The sequence below is a fragment of the Tribolium castaneum genome, chromosome 7 (genome assembly GCF_031307605.1).
Source record: "Tribolium castaneum strain GA2 chromosome 7, icTriCast1.1, whole genome shotgun sequence".
Taxonomy (NCBI): domain Eukaryota; kingdom Metazoa; phylum Arthropoda; class Insecta; order Coleoptera; family Tenebrionidae; genus Tribolium; species Tribolium castaneum.
Window position 1 is genome coordinate 16,906,636 of NC_087400.1, and position 9,662 is coordinate 16,916,297.

A 9,662-nucleotide genomic window follows, 5' to 3' on the forward strand; every position below is an offset into this window, starting at 1 on the left:
TTTCACATCCGGTGGTTGGGTAAAATCGTCTCTTCGAGGGTCGAAAAGTGACGCAAAGAAGCTTCTCAACTTGTATTTTAAAACGTTGTGAGATTTTTGATGAAGAAAATAATTTAAATATTGAATGCTTGGCTCGTTAAATGGAAAAAAAAAAGAGAAAAAAAAATTGTGCCGAAATGTTGGTTGCATAAGGTGTAAAGGCCCGAATGGTCTCAGTCTCCCCTGCTCGTTGTACTGAAAGATGGGAAGGAAAAGATAAGAAGCCAGGAACTTCGAAATTTTTCAGTGGAACGAGGGTGAATATAACATGGAGGTCCGGTCCTTGTTGGAATTGGAAACGATCCCAAACAGATGATTTGGCAAGACCCTGGTATCTCGCAAAAATTTGGAGATGATTTCAATTGGTTCCTTTCTTCGATTGCTTCAACCCCATTCAACTCCCCTGAGATTCGGCACCGGGCGTTGATTCAGTTCGTTGGTGGTTTCCTCCTCTTGGTGTAGCATGCTCCCCTGATTGCGAAAAGATCCCGCTTCCTTCTCCCGGCAGTGGCTGTATTTTCGGACTTCCCTTCGTCTTGGTCGTGATACTCCCCTGATTGCAAAATGTCCTTTCTGGAAGTCCCTGTGCCTTTTCCTTTTCTTCCCACTGCTTGGAAAATGGTTTTCTTTTCTTCTGAGGCCCTTGTGGACTGATCTCCTCTGTTGTAAAATGGCTTCCGTTTTCCCTTGGAGACCTTGGGGATTTGCTCCTTTCCCAAAATTCTTGCGAATTCCTGACTTCCTTCGAAGTCCTTGTAGGTTCTTGTCCTTCTCGGATTCCTCGTGGCGTCTGGTCCATTTTCTGAGTCCTTCTGGAAAATGGCGGCGGTGTCCTTCTCGATGTTAATGCATCGGCCCCGTGGGTTGGCTGAAGGTCCTGCCGGTGGTGGAGAACATCGCTAGCTAAATTCCCTGAAAGGAGGTTAAAAAACTGAAAGTCGAGACTTGTCTCCAAAGAAACTGGTGATCCGTGGCTGCATTCCCTAGAGAGAGAAACATTTACCCTAACTGTAATAATTTCAAGTAAACTCTATTAGCGCAAATTTCCTTTCCTTCAACACACAGTTTTAAAGCTTGAAATCCTGGTCACGGCACCACTGTAACCGTTCGGGGGTCTGGCCTTGTCAAAATATTTAGTTTTGAGGTGATCGTCTAGAGATTGTTTGGAGGACCGCTACGTTGTCGTGTAGATTTGGAGATTCGTTATTTCAAGCACTGTGTGTCTGGGAAAAGAAAACGCAAAGAGTTCGACTCAAAATGTTTATTCACTAAATTTACAGTCATTGGTGATAGTATGCAACACGTTATACAATTCAGAAGTGAGTATAGACAACAAGTTAAACACTATACCTAGGCAACCAGCTAATCGAGTGTTGAATCTCGGAGAACTGAGCGGGAAATTTGAATGCAAAGTTGATTACTCGGACCCAACCTGGTGATTCTAGAAAGACGGTTGCAAGAGGGACTCCCAGAGGTTCCGACCACCGTGTGCTCTCCATTCCCTAACCTTGGGTATACATCTCTCCCCAAGCCCCGGGGGAAAAGCTAGGCTCTCTTTTGAATTGGCATGTTTTGTAGTTGGGCCATTGCACTCACTGGGACTGCCGAGGTCTTTTTCCCTAGTGTGATGGCAAGTTCCAAAGGGAGACAGAAAGATAGTTACTACTCAAACATGCAGCCAAATTAAGCCTTCGTAATCAACAGTTTGTTTTAATTAAGCAAAAGAGCTCTCGTCAAATTCAACACGTACATATCACGTGCACCTAACTAAACTTAAGTATTTTTACAGTAAGCGAAAGTCTAGTAAAAATAAAATAAATGACAAGAAAGGATTAAGTTTGCGCCCTGTGGAAAAAGAATAATTAACGCTCTGTAAAAGAAAAGATTAATTAACGTTCTGAAAAATAAAAGATTAATTAACGCTCTGAAAAAGAAAAGAGTTAGACAAAGATCCTCCCCTGAGACTTCCAACCGTCGAAGATGGTGATCCTGGTGGTGTGACGAAGAGTTTGTCTCTTTGAGACCTGGAGGTTTCTCTCGAGGTACATTCCACCGTTTGGCGCTCAACCCGTCGCAGACAAAGAAGCTGCCATGGTGAAAAACCCCAGCTGAAAGCTGAACCAATCTCATCTTTTGAAGAGGCGCTCAACCCGTCGGAGACTAAGAAGCTGCCTGAGATTTTCGTTCAACTCCAGGAGACTATTTCTCAAACAATCTTTCCAACCCGTCGGCGGGAAAGATTGATCGGCTTCGCGAGTTAGTTGGCTCAACCCGTCGCAGACAAAGAAGCTCAACAAAACTGGCGGCTGGTGCGCTCAACCCGTCGAAGACAAAGAAGCTGCACCTGAATTAAGTTGGTAACTGAATCAATCCTTTATTTGAAGTTGGCGCTCAACCCGTCGGAGACTAAGAAGCTGCCAAGGATTTACATCCAGCACCAGGAGTTACTCCAAACAGTCTTTCCGACCCGTCGGTGGAAAAAATGAGTTTGGAACGCAAAGCTAGTTGGCTCAACCCGTCGAAGACAAAGAAGCTCAACTACAGCAGTGAGACGAGTGCAAGCGTTGTCTCCAAAAAGACGTACAAACACTGTCTGCTTTTCCTCTTCCAAGCGGCAACTATTTATAGGGGTTGCGTGACGTCACTGGATCTGTGGCCTACGTGACTAACAAGAAATATTGTTTAAAGTTGATAAACAATGCGTTAATATCTTCCAAGGATTGACAGGAAGTTTGCAAACGTCTCTGGGTGATGTCGAGATGTGATAGAATCGACGTATTTGTTCCTCAATCGCCAATTAATTAATAAAAGCGTTTCCACGTGGAATAAAAGAGCTTTCTTCGGGTTTATTCTGCTTGATTCTTGATAATTTTCTCGTGTCTTAAGCTGAACGAGGTTTGGAGTTGTATGTTGTATGAAGTTTGCAGGTTTGATTCAATCCGTGGCTTTTATGTTTGATATAAAATGGGGATGAATTGAAAATGTACCTCAAGCGGTATCAAAGATCGGCGATTTCGAGCTTAGGGCTTCCTCTTGTGAATTTGATTTAGATTAGGTTTTTCCCTGGTTGGTAATGCAGAGAATTTACGATTTAATAAGGATAAAACAATAGAAAAGTCCGCCATCTGGAATCAGCTTTCTCCCCTTAGAATTTGAGGAATGTGGTGTTTTTCAGGCCCTCGCTACCTGCTCTTTTGTTTCACATCCGGTGGTTGGGTAAAATCGTCTCTTCGAGGGTCGAAAAGTGACGCAAAGAAGCTTCTCAACTTGTATTTTAAAACGTTGTGAGATTTTTGATGAAGAAAATAATTTAAATATTGAATGCTTGGCTCGTTAAATGGAAAAAAAAAAGAGAAAAAAAAATTGTGCCGAAATGTTGGTTGCATAAGGTGTAAAGGCCCGAATGGTCTCAGTACAGTGTGTACAGTCGATTTAAGTAACACTTTTAAAACTTTTACGGGTTACATTCTTATATTTGGGCTGTATTGCTTTGGAATACAATCACAGCTTCATTTAATTAAGAAAACAACTCTGAACATGCCCGACAGCTCGACTCAGTGCAAACAACTCCTTGCTGCGTCAGCGTAGGGGAATCCCGCTCGTAATTGAATCGCTATCGCTGACATTCTATACATTCATATCGCCATATGCAGCCGATTTTACCATAGACTTCATAGTGGTGTTAGTTCCCAACAGTTAGAAGTAAATTAATAATTAGTGGTAAGTAAGTATAAATAAATAAATTAGTGCCGCCAAGCGATAACCGAAATGGAACAGTCCCATTATTTTTCAACATTAATTAAAAAGTTCTACGAGATTGGAGTTACAGACTTCGATCAATTGAAAAGTTATCCGCGCACTCATGAAATATATTATAAAGTAACAAAAAATAAAAAGAGTTTGTCCGAACGGCGGAATAAGAACGAAAAATTATTTAAAATAATTCACAGAAATAAGGGAAACATTAGAAAAATTTTTCAAAATTTTTTATTGTCATCTTCAATTAATGATCGTAAAAATCAACGGGCCAATGAAACACCAAACAAATCTAATTTATCCTTAGTTTTGACACCTATGACATCTTCATTTTATTCAGATGAAAGTGTCGTGCAAACAACTACGCGATATTACGCTTCAACACCGGCAAAAGCGAATTTATCAATGTCTTTTACTACTTTAAATGTAGATCCAATTTCATCAATCAAATGTAGTCCTGTTGATGATGTTCCTTTAAGCGAAGACACTCCATATTTTGAATTGAATAAAACACTAGATGTTACACGTGAAGACATTGAAGTTCCTTTAGGACTTTCGGATCTTTTTTTTGTAAAAGCCGATTAAAAGCGCCGCCTATTACCATTGGGTACTAAAAATGTTGAGCCAATTTTGCACACTCCTGTCAGTCGGAGGAAAAAAAACGTTGATTATTATGTTGAATGTAAAGCAATGGGTAAAACATATACCGTTGTCGGTTTAATTCAAGGCTCCGCAATGTGTATTTGGAAGTGAAGTCCGCGAGACTTCACATTCTAATGTACATAAACATTGACGTTGCCATATCGGCTATGTTTACATGTTGGTATGTTACTGCATAGTGAGCTGAAGCGGTAAGAGTGTTCGTGGATTTCCGGATATGCGATGCACTAAGTAACAATCCGACAACGCTGCATTACCAATATTGCCAGTGAACATCCAGTGAAGGATAATGGCGGCCGTTTGTTTACAATAGTGAAGTAGGCGAATTTGAGCGTAATTTGTGGTGAAAGTGAGTTTATAGTGACTAAAAAATATATACTGATTGTAACAGAACAATGCCACGGCAGTGTTTCGTTTGTAAAATAGTTAGTAACACGAGTTTGAATTTATCATTCCACAGGTGAGTACTTGTAGGTCAGTGGTGTAGGTATTTGTTTTATAAAGGGCTATTCAATTTGACAAATTAGTCGTTCTATACAAAATTTGTCTAAAAGCTACAGTTTAACATGTATGGTCCGTTTCAAACCTTTAGCAACAAATATCAATTTTCAGAATTAATTTTCTCTTTGAAATGGTGGGTTTTCTTGTCTCAAAGAAAATGTTTTCCTACAACTCTTTTTGAACAACTGAATAATAAATCATGTAAATATTAAAACATATCTTTAAAACAAAGTTAACGGGTTTGCTTTTCTTACAAACATATATTAATGTATGCGTTTTTTGCAAAGTTTACGAGCTGCTGCATCTTAGTAAGAATAATTTTTTTTTTAGTTTTTTAATGATTAGTAATGCCACTAATATCCATTCTCAAAATTTTTAAACAAAAATATTTAGTTACTGTTACTGAAATAACAATGTACAAAAAAATTTATTTATAGGATACCAGTTGACCCAAGTATTAGAAGAATCTGGTTCTCGAGTGTTGGTTTACCTTTTAATGCTGAGGAAACTGCTCCTAAACACGCGTTAATTTGCGCAAATCATTTTCTAGAGACAGATTTTGAGTATCTGGGCGTCACTAAAAAGAAAGTATTGAAAAAGGGAGCAATTCCAATTGATACCACTGACAAAGATTTAAGTAGTTCTGATTCGACAAGCGTAGAAACGTCAGTAACATCTCCTAAATCACATAAAAGAAGTTACGATGAAGCTGGTCTTTCAACTCTCAAGTCATCTAGCAGCAGCACCCTGACCGCAAGTGAAGCTGAGGACGAACTCCGTAAAGAATCTAATCTCCTTCAACATAAGAATTCAAGTGAATCTTTGGGGGTACGGTCTCTTCCTTCCTCTGGAACATTAACAGCTTCTGAGACTAAACGATTAGTTAGTCAGGAGGTACATAAAGACTCTGATCTTTCTCAACAAAAGGATTCAAGTGAATCCTTGGGGGTACGGTCTCTTCCTTCCTCTTCAACTTTAACAGCTTCTGAGACTGAAAGATTACTTACTAAGCAAGTACGTGTCGTTACGACAAGTGAAACCAAAAAAAGAAGAAGATTTAGTGTGGGATTTCTGAGTAGCTCAGATTTTTCAACACCAAGAAAAGCAAAACGACATTTTCGAATAATGAAAAGTAAATTGCAATGTCAAAATAAAAAAGTTAAAGTGTTGCAACAGTCTGTGCGAAGATTACGGTTACGAGTAAATTCCTTAAAATCGCTTGTAGATGTTTTAAAGGAAAAACGCTTGATTACTGAAAACGCTGAATCTACTATTATGTCATCGTTGCCTTCAACTGCTGCGGATATTTTTAGACGAATGTTGAAAGGGCCTACAAAACAGAAATATACACCAGCGTTAAGATCCTTTGCTCTTACGCTTAGCTTTTATTCACCGAAAGCATACAACTTTGTTCGACAGACTTTTAATCGATCTTTACCGCATCTTAACACTATCTCAAAGTGGTATCAGTCAGTGGATGGATCCCCAGGGTGGACAAAAGAAGCGTTAAATGCTTTAAAAATAAAAACGAAAGATGTCGAATGTAAGAACAATAAAATAGTCTGTAACCTTGTGCTCGACGAAATGTCGATCAGAAAACAAATAGAATGGACTGGAAAAAAATTTACGGGATATGTTGATATTGGTACAAATATTAGTGCTGATACACTTCCAGAAGCAAAAGAAGTTCTGGTTTTTATGCTTGTAAACGTAAATGGGACATGGAAAATACCCATTGGATATTTTCTTCTAAATGGTTTATGTGCCAGTGAAAAAGCTTCGCTTGTCAAGTCATGTCTTCAGTTTGTACATGAAAGTGGCGTTACTGTATTATCAGTTACGTTTGATGGAGCCCCAGCGAATTTTCAGATGGTTCAAATTTTGGGAGCAGATTTTGCGGAATTCAATTCACTTAAAACGTCGTTTCAACATCCTATCACAGATGATTTAATTTTCATATTTCCAGATGCTTGTCATATGCTGAAGCTTGTAAGAAATTGTTTGGCAACATATTCATTAATTACTGATGGCGATGGTGGTAAAATTGAATGGAAATTTCTGGAAAAACTTGTTGAGTTACAGTGTGAAGAAGGTTTACATGCCGGGACAAAAATAAGAACTCGTCACATTAAATTCGCAAAAGAAAAAATGAAAGTGAGACTTGCTGCCCAAACCTTGAGCAAGAGTGTGTCTGATGCTTTATTATTTTTAAAAGAAAGCGGGAAAACTGATTTTATAGGTGCAGCTGCAACAGCGAAGTTTATTAAAATTTTTAATGATTTATTTGATATGTTTAACTCAAAAAATAGACTAGCTAAATATTTTTATAAAAAGCCGCTTTCACCTGTTACCAAAAACGAGTTTTTTAGGTATTTAATTGAGATTAAGGAATATATAAAGCAGTTAAAAATAAATAACAGAGCAATTTTAAATTCTGGTCGGAAGACAGGTTTTTTAGGCTTTATGATTTGTATAGAAAGTCTTATCCAGTATTATGAACACTATGTAGAAGAAAAAGGCTTTTTGAAATATATTTCAACCTACAAGCTGTCACAAGACCACTTGGAATTATTTTTTGGGGCTATCCGCAGTAAAGGAGGGTTTAACAATAATCCCACTGCTAGACAATTTGAGGCCGCATATAAACGATTAATTGTCCATCACGAAATTAAAAGTGGCGACACGGGCAACGTCATAAATTTAGATTCAACAACAATTTTAAACTGCAGTAGTAGAGGTGTTACCACAAATGCAAGTGGGGAAGAAAACATTGTTTCATTTGAAGAAGAGTTAAAATATATGGACGAATTTGATTTCCAATCCCAATCTTCGTCTTGGGATTTAACGGATTATGTTTTAGATGTGGTGTCGTATATCTCCGGATTTGTTGTAAAGTCTCTTAACAAATCTGTAACTTGTATGCAGTGTCTGCGGTTGTTGGAAGGTGATAGGACATTTTCTAAACTGCAGCAGCAGAAAGAGTACCGACATCTTTACAGGGCGTCGCAAATGGTAGTCAGCGTTTGCCAAAATGCGGAAAAATATTTCCGATATTTTCACAAAACAACTGGGATTTTTAACAAAAATATTGAAAATTTACCTCAAATCTTAATTGTTAATACTATGCGTAATCTACCGTCGTCGGTCATGGATGTCTTCGGAGATCATTTATATGATGACGATCCTTTGGATAACCACTTCCATAAATTAGTAAAATTAATATTAAAAGGTTATTTTAAATTACGTATTCATCACGAAGCTAGAAAAAGTGTTGATAAAATAGATAGAATAAGAACCAGTCTTAATAAGACAATTCTGTTTAAAAACCAGTAAACAATGCTTGTTTTTTATCTTATTTTCATTGATTTTCTATTAGAAGGTGCTTAAACCTGACTCAGTTAGTAGGGACAATTTTTTACAGGGTATTTTTTAACGGGCCACCGTGGATATCTCATAAATAAACAAAAAAATATACTTACGGATAAGCATCGACGTTTAACGATGGAACATTTAAATCAATTAGTTTTACTTTATTGTAATCGTGAAAATTTATTCTGTTGTTCCCTGTTCTAAATTATTATTATTCTATATTCTAAGTTATTTATTATTTTATTAACATTATTAGCGCATAAAAATCCCATTCTCCTGTCACTTAAACTTCACTGGTTCTTAAGATCATGGAAAACCTATTCTACGATCAAATGATAAATTTCCTAGATCCTCAGCTTATTATTCCGAGTCAACTGCACGGATTTGTGTCTTTTAAGTCAATTGTTTCTAACTTACTATCGATTTTGGGATTTTACAATTTTTTGTTTATTTGCTGGGATACTCGTAATTGCTCGTTTAAAATAACACTCTGTATGTATGGATTATACATGTCTTTTTTACAAGAATAAAATAATTACAGTTTTATGTTTGTTTTCTTTTAACTTCATAAAATTTTTCCCACTAAAATACTCTATGAAGTATGAACCCCTTTTGGCAATTAAATATGCTACGCCACTGCCTTTTGCACCTGCGATGGAGGAAAACATTGTCCCCTCTTGGTCCCGCATTCCCCTCTCCCGGCGTTAATCGGCTTCACAACACGCTACAGTGAAAGTGCTGCGATGCTGTCTCCTCTTTATCTTACCTCCATGGTTTAATTAATGTTTTATCAGTAGAAGATTACCAGGATCATCATGGTCAGCAATGGTTAAGTAGCATGCTATGAAATCCAATACAGATCACACATCTCAAATGTTTATTCGATTTAAAAAGTTTATATCAGAATATAAAAAATATTGCAGTTTTAACGCTGATCTAGAATGTTTTCAATTAAAGACGGTTAAACATGACTACCAAACTGATACAAACAATTGTGGTACTTTTGTTCTCTTTTATATTGAGGGAATTTTAAATAAAAACTCATTAAAACAAATGCCATGTACACCACAACAATATAGAGTAAACGTGAAGGAGTTTTTGTTGGAAAATTCAGATGACATGCAACATGTTTGTATGGGATGTGCTAAAGAAGTTGTAACGTCTGATGAAAATTTTCTAAAATGTACAGTTTGTTTGAGACTAACTCATACATACTGTCTTTATGCTCCTTGGACAATTCAAAATGTGTGTCATTTATGTGTAAGAAATTATAATTCAAAAACATCTCAAAGTGCTGTTGGCACTTAAAAATTTACAAATTAGAAAACATACATAAA

The 9,662-nt window shown here is 37.2% G+C and overlaps 1 long non-coding RNA gene across 1 annotated transcript; it reads left to right on the forward strand.

Annotated features, from left to right (window-relative positions):
- The first annotated feature begins 4,529 nt into the window (after positions 1-4,529).
- LOC135266828 (uncharacterized) lies at positions 4,530-8,869 on the forward strand. The gene is made up of 2 exons (XR_010335025.1): positions 4,530-4,915; positions 5,394-8,869. It is a non-coding gene; the product is annotated as an uncharacterized LOC135266828 (long non-coding RNA).
- The last annotated feature ends 793 nt before the right edge of the window (positions 8,870-9,662 follow it).